Genomic DNA, 12,327 nt, shown 5'->3' on the forward strand with positions numbered 1-12,327 from the left:
AGAAGCTTTGTGTGCATGTTGGGAGTACATTTTCCACTCTGCCTTAGCCTTCACTTTCCTTGAACAGAGACTCGGTGTCATCCAGAGATAAGAGCTTTAGGGCCTTTTCAGGTCTTTCTAGGCAATGAACAGAGCCCTGGGGATGAACACAACCCAGGACATGCGGCTTTCTTGAATCAGAAGCTTCCCAAAGCCCTCTTTACACCTCACTCTCAGTTTTTCTTTAATTTTTTGATTAGTCTAATGCCTTATCTCAACTGGTATCCATCATCTCAGGATGGCTGCAAAGTTAAGTCATTGTCTGTAATTGTTTCTGACAAAAGCTAGGGGAAGAAAGCTTTTCACACTGAATGAGCTCTGATTTAAATCAAATAGATGATCTTTGTAAGTAGGATTTTCCAGGGAACCAACAGACAAATCATATAATAATTCTCTGGGGATGAAGCTCTGAAGAAACTCCAGCCACTTTATCTTCCTTCTGGTTGCTGTCAGGCTGCTGGTCTTCACCATGAATGCAGGCTGTTGGTTTTCAAGAATATTACTAAGTCTGAGATAGGACTAGGACAATGCTGCAAAACTCATTTCTTTCACTGAGATTGGAGCTTTTTTTTCTTTTAAATTATTTTTCTTTTTTCTTCGTTTCTTTTCTCTCTCTCTCTCTCTCCCTCCCTCCCTCCCTCCCTCCCTCCCTCCCTCCCTCCCTCCCTCCCTCTCTCTCTCTCTCTCTCTCTCTCTCTCTCTCTCTTTCTTTCCTGTCTTTTTAGGGATGCACCCACAGCATATGGAGGTTCCCAGGCTAGGGGTCTAATCAGAGCCGTAGCTGGCGGCCTACACCACAGCCACAGCGATGCAGGATCTGAGCAGCGTCTGCAACCTACACCACAGCAACACCAGATCCTTAACCCACTGAGCAAGCGCAGGGTTGAACCCGCAACCTCATGGTTCCTAGTTGGACTCATTTCTGCTGTGCCACGACAGGAACTCCTCTTCTTTTTTTAAATAAACACTACCCAGATTGATGCAAGCCTTCAGGGAATTTCCGGAGTTCTGCAAAATTTGATTTTCTGACCACTTTGTCAGTTTCTTGTTGCTTCTATGGAATTTTTTGAGGTTTTTACTCCACTATTTTTGCTGATGTCATCTGGATAGGGAGTTTGAACTGACATGCTTTGTGTGAGTGGAAACTATTTGGCCCTAATAGCATGGTGTTCTTTAAAAAATTAGGCTTAGGAAATCTAAGAAGAGAAATATAGACCACTTAATAAACTCCTATAGAAAAAGATGTAGGAGGAGTTCCTGTTGTGACTCAGTGGTTAATGCATCCGACTAGGAACCATGAGGTTGCAGGTTTGATCCCTGGCCTTGCTCAGCGGGTTAAGGATACAGCATTGCCATGAACTGTGGTGTAGGTTGCAGATGTGGCTCAGATCCTGAGTTGCTGTGGCTGTGGTATAGGCCGGAGACTATAGCTCTGATTAGACCCCTAGCCTGGGAACCTCCATATGCAGCAGGCTGGTCCTAGAAAAGACAAAAAAAAAGAAAAAGATGTAGGAGTTCCTTTTGTGGCTCAGCTTTTAATGAACCTGACTAGGATTCATGAAGATGCAGGTTTGATCCCTGGTCTCACTCAGTGGGTTAAGGATCCGTGTTGCTGTGAGCTGTGGTGTAGGTCACAGATGTTGCTCAGATCTTGTGTTCTGTGGCTGTGGTGTAGACCGGCAGCTGTAGCTCCCATTTGACCCCTAGCCTGGGAACCTCCATATGCTGCAGGTGCGGCCCTAAAAAGCAAAAAAAAAAAAAAAAAAAAAAAGCATATTTTCCCACTATTTCCCTCTCTTTCCTATACTTGCTTTAGCCCTAAAGACTATAAAAGTGAATGAATAAATAAATGAATGAATCAATTAAATTTGTAACTCACCTAATTGTCCATTGCAGGAACTTAAACATAATGGGTACTCAAGGAATGGTGCTGAACCAAAATGGATTGGCTCAAAACAGACAAAAATGACCTGTTTTCTGGCATATCTTATCCAATTCATAATATTAAACATTTAGTTATACATTTATCCCACATAAAATAGTATGCTTTTGGAGTTCCCTTATGGTGTAGCATGTTAAGGATCCGACACTGTCACTTAAAAAGCTCTAGTGACTACAGTGGCATGGGTTCGATCTCTGGCCTGGGAACTTCCACATGTTGCTGCACAGACAAAAATTGTATATTTTTATATCAAAGATTCTCACTTCCTTTAATTTTTATGGAAGATATCTTAGTGTGGGTAAAAATAAGTCCTATAGCATAGTTTAAGCAGTAAGTACTTTCCATTAAAAAAAAGAAGAAGAAAGGAAATTGTATTTCCTTTTCCACCTGCACCCAGACATATGGAAGTTCTCAGGCCAAGGAATCAATCCAAGCCACATTCACTCTCTGGCCTGGGAACTTCCAGCTCCTTAACCTGCTACACCAGGGATTGAAACTGCAATGCTGCAGAGACAAGCCGGATCATTAACCACTGCACCACAGTGGGTACTCCCAAGATGACATTTTTGTCAGTTGTCAAGGCAGTGGCCACTGATAAGTTTGGAAGTATTTTAACAAATACCTAGCAGAGATATACTTATTTTTCACCAGAAAACTCATAACTAGTTCAATTAAAGGGCATTAGTTAAAGAAGCCTGTTTGGAAATAACCTGGAAAGATTCTTGTGTCTCACGTCTTTCTTAATGTTATAATGACTGAATCATAAATATTTTAAGAGGATTAGAGCTGCTTACAATTCGAGTGCTACATTGAAAGGACTAAAGAAACTTTAGTAGCAATGTAATATAATATGATAATGAGACAATATAATATGATGGTATAAGATAACATGACTTTCATTTCCTGTTCTCACTGGCAAATTACAAAAAAACTTAGCAGCTTTTTATTTCGCTTTATTTTGTTAGACAAGATGCGAAAGTTTTTTTTTTTTGTTTTTTTTTTTTTTGTCTTTTTGCCTTTTCTTGAGCCACTCCTGCAGCATATGGAGGTTCCCAGGCTAGGGGTCGAATCGGAACTGGCACCACCAGCCTACGCCACAGCCACAGCAACGCAGGATCTGAGCCGCATCTGCGATACATACCACAGCTCACAGCAACGCCGGATCCTTAACCCACTGAGCAAGGCCAGGGATCGAACCTGCAACCTCATGGTTCCTAGTCGGATTTGTTAACCACTGAGCCATGACGGGAACTCCTGGCTATTTTTTTATACAAACACATACATGCACAAATACTGAGGTAACTCAACTTTATAAAAATATAATAAGATGGTATCTCTTATTATATTTTATCTCTTCTCTATCACTCTCCTTAATAATGGATATAAAAGCAGGCATTCAATTATTATTCTAACAAAAATAGTGCACATCTTTAAAATTATTTTATCTGTATTAATACTCAAAATCATCTAAGAAAAAGCGCATGGTGGAGTTCCTGTCATGGTGCAGCAGAAAAGAATCTGACTAGGAACCATGAGGTTTTGGATTCGATCCCTGGCATTGCTCAGTGGGTTAAGAATCCAGCATTGCCGTGAGCTATGGTGTAGGCATGCAGCTGTAGCTCCGATTAAACCCCTAGCCAGGTAACCTCCATATGCCGAGGGTGAGGACCTAAAAATTTAGCAAAAAAAACCACATTGAAAAAAAAAAAGAAAAAGAAAAAGCACAAGGTGTTTTCCTCAGCTCTCATGACAGTAAATCTTATGACTTTCAAATTTGGAAAAAAAAAACAAAACTGAAAAATAGGAAGGTTTATCACACCCAGTCTTCTTAAAAAGATTGTTCCAGTTTAAACAAGACAAAAAAAAAATTAATAAGACGATAAGATACTGATTTTAAAAATTTATAAAGATAATTTGGGGGAATTTCAATATGAACTGGATGTCATTAAGATATTTTTTCATTTTCTTAGATATGTTAACGATCTTGCTTTGTAGAATATTAATATTGTTATTGTGAGTGTATGCTGAAGTTTTTAGGACCGAAGTCTGCAACTTATCTTTCAAAAGATTCAGAAAAAATATATATTCATAGTAATTGTCCGGTTGGGAATGTATAACTTGATTTTTTTGGGGGGGGGAGCCGCTCCCACGGCATATGGAGATTCCCAGGCCAGGGGTCTAATCGGAGCTGTTGCTGCTGGCCTACACCAGAGCCATAGCAATGTGGGAACTGAGCTGCTTCTGCGACCTACACCTCAGCTTATGGCAACGATGGATCCTTAACCCACTGAGCAAGGCCAGGTATCAAACCCGCAATCTCATGGTTCCTAGTCGGATTCGTTAACCACTGCACCACAACAGGAACTCCTGTATAACCTGATTTTAATCATGATATGTGGTGAATGGGAATGCATTGTCCAGATCTCCATTTAAGAACAAATCTGTTGCCCCAGCTCCTGGGAGAACTGTCAAAAGAGAGTCTCCACCTAACAGCCCTTAGAGACTGCTACTACTACATCGAGCCCTTTTGCCCAAGGACATGCCCTTCTAGGGTTGCCAACTTCCAATGATGATTGAGGTGGAAATAGATAGGTCTAGCCATTTTGGCCCAGTGGGAGATATTCTGATGGGTTCTTGTTCGCTTCAGAGGTCCGTCTAGAGTCAGCAAGGGCCATCAGTCCTACCTTGCAACTCGGTTTGTCCCTCTGCCCAGTTGTGTTGTTTCCCCTCCCGTATCCCACACGCAGGTGTTGATCCTAAGGGCACAACCTAGCAAACATCTGATCATTAAAACTCTGTCTCAAAATCTTCTAGGAGAACTGGCTGAACCTGTGACACAAGCTGGATATCAGGCAACCTCAAAATGAGGAACATTTTTTTTATAGTTCTGTTTACTTAAAAAAAATGTCAGTGTCATCAAAGACAAAGAAAAGCTGTGGAAATGCTCCAGATTAAAAGAGAGTAGAGAGACATGACAATGAACTGTTGTGGCTCAGTGGTAACGAATCTGGCTGGTGATCAGGAAGACACGGGTTCAATCCCTGGCTTCACTCAGTGGGTTAAAGGATCCAGAGCTGCCACAAGCTGCAGTGTAGGTCGCAGACACGGTTTGGATCTGGCGTTGCTGTGGCTGTGGTGTAGGCTGGCAGCTGTAGCTCGATTGGACCCCTAGCCTGAGAACCTCCATATGCCATGGGTACAGCCTTAAAAAAGCAAAAAAAAAAAAAAAAAGAAGAGAGAGAGAGAGACTAGAGAGAGAGGACAATTAAATGTGACATGTGATGCTGGACTGCATGTTGTACTAGAGGAAAACAAAAGGCCAAAAGGAATAATTAGCAAAAATGGAATATGGATTGTAGATGAGGTAAAAAAGTATTGCACCAATTTTAAATTTCCTGTAATTGATAAGTATACAGTAGTTATGTGGAAGAATGTTCTTAGGAAATAGACACTGAAAAATATAAGGCAATGGGGACACAATGCAGCTTCTCAAATGGTTCTAGAAACTACATACAAAAATACAGAGAATATAAAAGCAAATGGGGCAAAAATTTAACAATAGGTGAATCATAGTAAAAGGGATATAAAAAGGATTCTTTGTCTTTTCCCCGCCACTTCTCTATAAGCTTGAAATTATTTTCAAACAAGAAATTTAAAAATGTATATATACATGTATGAGTAATTGCATATCAACCAGATAAGGCAAAATGCTAACAACTGATCTACATTACAGGTATATGGTTGTTTTCTGTACTACTCTATCAACTTTTCCGAATATTTAAAAATTTTCATAATAAAAAGTTGGAAGAAAATACAGGCCAGGATACTTGCTATGGCTTACCTCTTTAGGGCTTGCAAGACTATGTCTTTTGGAGACAACACCTTTGTTTCCAGTTGCTGTTGCTGTGAGTTTTCTGATACTCTATCTGTGATGAACAGAGAACTCAGATTAGCAAACCAATGAGACAAAGTTTCCCCCTCTATTAAGTAGAACTCTTTAAATCACTAATTATTTGGCTCCTCACTTTAAGAAGCCCTGTTAGATGTTCCCTATAAACTCTGACTACAAAACTTTGTCTTTTTTTAATTCTCTGTCATGTCCTGGTTGCTAGATAAATTCCTAGCACATGAAATATGCTCAGTAAATACCTGCTGAAAGAACAAGTGAGGAAGATCTAAAATAAATATGATCTTAGTATACAATCATATATATGTGATGCCATATATATGGCATAAAATCATATATATATATATTTAGGGCTGTACCCAAGACATATGGAAGTTCCCAGGCTAGGGGTCAAATCAGAACTGCAGCTGCTGGCCTATACCACAGCCACAGCAACATGGGATCCGAGCCGAGACTGCGAGCTACACCACAGCTCACAGCACTACCAGATCCTTAACCCACTGAGGAAGGTCAGAGATTGAACCTGCATCCTCATGGATCCTACTTGGGTTTGTTACCACTGAGCCACAACAGGAACTCCTAAATTCATAATTTTAATAACGAAACAGCAACTCTTATCATTAAGGCCAAAATTCAACTTGCTTTTACTGTTTTTGCTTATTTTCTCTTTCTTACTGCAAGTTGGGAGAACCAGAATTCTGGAATTATTTCAGCTACCAAGTAGTTCATCTGGGTGCGGCTAAGCCAGGAAGTCATTTGAGGTAATGCTTCTGGGTTCCTAGAGGGGGCGGCAGAGAGCCTTTAAATGCAAGCCCATTTGGGTCCTCGGAATGACCTTGAGGAAAGAGGAGCAACCACAGCTAAGAGCTTTGGAGTGGCGGTCCCACCACACAGGATGGAACTGACCTGGAACCAGAAAAACCATTGTTCCAGAATATGTGGAGGAATGAAGTTAGGAGACTCTGTGAAATCATGCATCAGAGAATACAGGAAAGTGTCAAAACATATTCAGTCAGCCCGGAGAAAAAGCTGCAGGAGACAGAGTGGCCAGGAGTCAGAATGCAGAAATTAAGACCAGAACAAGAACCAAGAGGAACCTAAAGAGACGTGGAAATCAGGCGTAGTCACTGGACATCAGTTTGGTCCTATTTGGATGTTTCCCTTCATGGACCTGGGTGCAAGTGTTAGCCAAGGGCAGCCTTCCCGTGATCATGACCTCCTGGCAAACACTGGGGGCTTGCTGATGATGCTGGAGGTTAATGGGGGCTCCGTCCTGCCTGGCGAGTGTCCCTCCCGCCCCAGGCACACACTGCTGTTCTTTCAGGGCACCCTTTAAATTCTACTTTACTATCCTTACTATATCCATTTCTAGCTCAGAATCAGAGAAAATCGAGCAAAGTATCACCAAGAACCTTCAATTTTTCTTTATACTCCTATCCAGTGCCTATCTTCACATTTTCAAATCTAGCAAGCTGCTTGCTCCTTAGGCAACTTTTATCCAATCATTTGTTTAAATTTGTAATTAGTTACTTTGCATTGAATAGTAAAAAATTATCCTTTTTAACTAACACACCAGAAGATAACCCAAAGTGTTTTCAAAATAACATCTTATCATACAGCTTAAAAAAGGCCACATTCCTTAACTTCTTGACACACTGAAGTGGAACATTGGAAGTAAAATCAATACAGTGGTCTTTTTTTTTTTTTTTTAATGAGCATTGCAATGTTTATTTCAGGTCTCTCTCTCTCTCTGCATTTTTTTTTTCTTTTTTGCCACACAGGCTGTATGTGGGAATTCCTGGGCTAGTGATCTAACCTATGATACAGAGCAGCAACCAGAGCCACAGTGGCGAGAACGCAGGAGCCTCAATCCACTAGGCCATCAGAGAACTCCCCAATACAGCAGTCTTAATGCAGAGGTACACTGTCAGAGCTGATTTAGGATAGGTAGGCTTTTTTTTTAATTTGGCTGCATCCATAGCATGCAGACGTTCCAGGGCCAGAGATGGAACCCGCACCACAGCAGTGACAATGTTCCCTATCATAGGGAACTCCTATGATAGGCATTCTGGAAAATATGATTTATGGTTGGGTTTTATTTCAGATTCTCTCTGCCTGTCATTTTTTTGTACATTTTACTATTGTGCAAGTTATAAACAACTTATAATAATGCAAATAATTTTGTGCAGAGAAATACAAATGAATTGCATTTAGTGGAATGCAATCAATTATTGCCATATAAATACTGACTAGTCTACCAGTTTTGCAACTCTTTATAAATCTATTTCAATGTTCCTGCTGGCCTGTACATGTGTGATACTTACACTTCTCCTTTTAACACATTGTAACATCTTATTGATTCTATCAAAAAGAAATGCGTTAGGAGTTCCCGTCGTGGCACAGTGGAAACGAATCCTACTAGGAACGATGAGGTTGTGGCTTCGATCCCTGGCCGCATTCAGTGGGTTAAGGATCTGGTGTAGGTTGCAGGCATAGCTCAGATCCTATGTTGCTGTGGCTGTGGCGGAGGCCAGCACCTGCAGCTTGATTCAAACCCCTAGCCTGGGAACATCCATATGCTGTGGGTGCGGCCCTAAAAAGCAACAAAAAAAATAAAAAAGAAAAGAAAAGAAATGCATTAAATAAAACCTTTGAAACAGGTTAACTTTATATTTGTGTGTGTTATACTCTACTTTTTTTTTTTTTTTTTAGCTGTGCTGTGGCATGCATTCAGAAGTTCCCAGGCCAGGGATTGAACTCAAGCCACAGCCATGACAATGCCGAATCCTTAACTGCATGGGCACCATGGAACGTCAAAGACTTTTGGACTAAAGACCTATTAAAAGATCATTTTAAAAAAATAGGTAAGGGAGTTCCCTGGTGGCCTAGCCATTAAAGATGTATGAAGATGTGTAAAAGTTTGTGCAAAGATGTATAAAAATTGTATATGAAGTTTCTTTCTTGATCCCTCAATTTCCAAAACTTATTGACCTGCCATTCTTAGGATAATGATGGAACTAGACATCAAGACAGGGGGCAGCGCTCATTTAGAGGAATGGGTGGCATGGGCTGGGGCTTTTACATGCAATACTAAGCAAACAGGAAGGGCTAAAGACGAGAGAATTCATGGAGTTCCCTGGTGATCTAGTGGGTTAGGATTGGGCATTTTCACCACTAGGTTCAATCCCTGGTATGGGAACTGAGATCCCACATCAAGCAGCTACCCATCATGGCCAAAAATAAAATAAAATCATAAAATAAAATAAAATAAATATCAAAGGTGTACCTCTGTGATTCAAGATAGAAAGAGCGAGAATTCTGATACCACCCCAAGTTTGTACTGCTGAGGCAAATCCTTTCTTTAGGGACCCCAAACTCTCTTCCCTTCATCCACGCCTATCTGTTCTTCTAAAGGACAGTATGTTACAAACGAGGCCCTTAATATGACTGCTGGAATAGGAAGACCAATAAGCAAGACTAACACAATCCTTCTACACAGCCAGAACATTAACACAGTATCCAAATATGTGCAGCTTTCTTTTTATCTTTTTTTTTTTTTTTGCAGTCAGATAGAGTCCCTTTGTCTGCTACTCAGGCCAATGTTCTAGGCGTCCCCAAACTCCAAAATAACTGGTTAGATGTAGCCCTTTGCCTGATCAAGTCGCAGTTAGAAGACACAGAATGCCCTCCTGGGCCTGAGGATACACGATTGGCCTCATCCAAGTGGGGTGAGGAGAAGTTCCAGCAGCACCCCCCTCCCCAAGAAGTTCCAGTTTCAGCTGTTGGGCACCTGCTCTTGACTCAGCTCCTTTGGGAAGTCTTAACCCATCGGGCTGTTTATACAGAGCTGACATTTCTTTCCGGTCTTCTATGTCTGTCTTCTGTCACCCTGCTTAAACCTCTCTCTTCCCTGCCACTCCCTCCTCACCCCATGGTTTGATATAATCCAGATCACAAGCCTTTCTGGGCAATTTTTTTTTGGGGGGGGCTACACTCAAGGTTCATGGACATTCCTAAATCTGGGATCAAACTTGAGTCATAGCATCGACCAGAGCCACAGCAGTGACAACGCCAGATGCTTAACCCGCTGAGTCAGAAGAGAGCTCCTGGGCAGCATTTTATGGTGGTTAAGAACTGAGCCCTAGAGTCAGACTGCCTTGGTTTCTAGCTGCAGTGCCACTTACCATCTACCTGTGTGGCTTAGGGAAGTCTGTCAAAAGCTCTAAACCTCCATTTCTTCATAGTAAAGATAGGGATACAAATAATATCGCCAGGAGTTCCCGTCGTGGCGCAGTGGTTAACGAATCCGACTAGGAACCATGAGGTTGCAGGTTCGATCCCTGCCCTTGCTCAGTGGGTTAACGATCCGGCATTGCTGTGAGCTGTGGTGTAGGTTGCAGAAGCGGCTCGGATCCTGAGTTGCTGTGGCTCTGGCATAGGCCGGGGGGCTACGGCTCCAATTCGACCCCTAGCCTGGGAACCTCCATATGCCGCAGCAGCGACCCCCAAAATAGCAAAAAGACAAAAACAAACAAACAAACAAAAAACACACAAAAAAAAACAAATAATATCACCAGAGGAGTTCCCATCGTGGTGCAGTGGTTAACAAATCCAACTAGGAACCATGAGGTTGCGGGTTTGGTCCCTGCCCTTGCTCAGTGGGTTAACAGTCTGGCATTGTCGTGAGCTGTGGTGTAGGTTGAGCTGTGGTGTAAGTTGCAGACGCGGCTCGGATCCTGCGCTGCTGTGGCTCTGGCATAGGCCGGTGGCTACAGCTCTGATTCGACCCCTAGCCTGGGAACCTCCGTATGCTGCGGGAGCGGCCCAAGAAATAGCAAAAAGACAAAAAAAAAAAAAAAAAAATCGCCAGAGCTTCTGTTGTGGCGCAGTGGAAACGAATCCCTAGTATCCATGAGGATGCATATTTGACCCCTGGCCTCAGGCAGTGGGTCGGGGATACAGTGTTGCGGTGTGTAGTGGGTGTAGGTTGCAGATGCGGCTCAGATCTGGCTCTGCTGTGGCTGTGATGTAGGCCAGCAGCTGCAGCTCCAACTTGACCCTTAGCCTGGGAACTTCCATATGCCGTGGGGGCAGCCCTAAAAATCAGGGGAAAAAAAATATATCTCCTTTATTGGGCAGCTTTGAGGACGAAATGAGACAATGGAGTGAAGCTCAGTGTCTGATACAGAGGCATCTATTACTACCATAATCTTCTCTGTCTCCAGTTTCCAGTCTCCTATTGCCTATCCTCCCTGTTTGTAGTATACTTCTATTTCCTATTTCTTATTTGTAGGTACTTCTTCTCATTTCCCCTCTCAATCCAACACGGATATTGATGAAATTCAAGACACGTCCATCCAAAATATGGCTCTTTGCATAGCAATATTAAGGTGAAGGAGTAGGAGAAACAGCCCTGAGTCAGGACATGAGATCTTCCTGTGAGAGGTGCCCTCCCAGTACCCTTAGGAAAGGAGCCTCTTTATCTACAAGGAAGGATGGATGCTGAGAGGAATCCCTTGCTAGGTCCCCCTGTTTACCATCCTTGGCTCACACCCCTTTTGTCCTGTTGCAGTTTTTTTTTCTGCCTTTTTAGAGCCACACCCGAAGCATAAGGAAGTTCCCAGGCTAGGGGTCAAATTGGAGCTGTAACCGCTGGCCTACACCACAGCCACAGCAATGCCAGACCTGAGCTGTGTCTGCGACCTACGCCACAGCTCATGGCAACGCTGGATCCTTAACACACTGAGCGAGGCCAGGGATCGAACCTGCGTCCTCATGGATACTAGTCGGATTTGTTTCTGCTGAGCCACCACCGGAATGCCTAGGTAACCTTTTGGATTTATGTTTCATCCTTAAAGAAAATACTAGGTGAAAGAGACCACAGGGAGAAATAAAATAGTGGGAAGTTCCTGTCGTGGCACAGCGGAAATGAATCCAACTAGGAACCATGAGGTTGCGGGTTCGATCCCTGGCCTTGCTCAGTGGGTTAAGGATCCGGCGTTGCCATGAGCTGTGGTGTAGGTCACAGACGCAGCTCGAATCTGGCATTGCTGTGGCCAGCAGCTACAGCTCCAATTAGACCCCTAGCCTGGGAACCTCCATATGCCACAGGTGTGGCCCTAAAAAGACAAAAAGAAAAAAGAAAAAAGAAAAAAAAGAAAAAGAAATAAAATAATGGTTTCCTGCTGTTACAGTAAAGCTACATCATGCTCATTCCTTCCTCTCCAAAGTGAGACATTCTGATCCCATAATAATGTTCCACTTAAAGGAGTTTATTTTATACCAAATGATTCATGTGAATGAGTTCATTTGTTGTGATGATCAGAATGAGGTAGCTGGGCTTCTTGCTATAATCACACTGATTTGCTCTAATCCAACTGGCTAGAAAATACATCGATTGTCTGGTTCAGCATACAAACAACCCCACAGAAACAAACCA

General features: G+C 42.4%; 1 protein-coding gene and 1 long non-coding RNA gene across 4 annotated transcripts in view; one reads left to right on the top strand and one right to left on the bottom strand.

The window, feature by feature from the left end:
* The window catches only part of LOC146396106 (uncharacterized), a 271,106-nt gene that overhangs the window by 115,525 nt on the left and 143,254 nt on the right, over positions 1 to 12,327 (top strand). The gene's annotated exons all lie outside the window — the stretch shown is intronic.
* CMKLR2 (chemerin chemokine-like receptor 2) overlaps positions 1 to 12,327 on the bottom strand; it is a 54,032-nt gene that overhangs the window by 27,315 nt on the left and 14,390 nt on the right. For all 3 annotated transcript variants that reach the window (XM_005672113.4, XM_084998087.1, XR_014828754.1), the window contains exon 2: positions 5,823 to 5,907. The gene's annotated coding sequence lies outside the window, so the exon portion shown is untranslated. Of the gene's footprint in view, positions 1 to 5,822; positions 5,908 to 12,327 lie in introns of those variants that run through there.

This window comes from Sus scrofa, chromosome 15 (genome assembly GCF_054392235.1).
Source record: "Sus scrofa isolate SSC_HxYL_T2T_F1_AM1 chromosome 15, Sscrofa_HxYL_maternal_Yorkshire_Landrace_v2.0, whole genome shotgun sequence".
Taxonomy (NCBI): Eukaryota; Metazoa; Chordata; class Mammalia; order Artiodactyla; family Suidae; genus Sus; species Sus scrofa.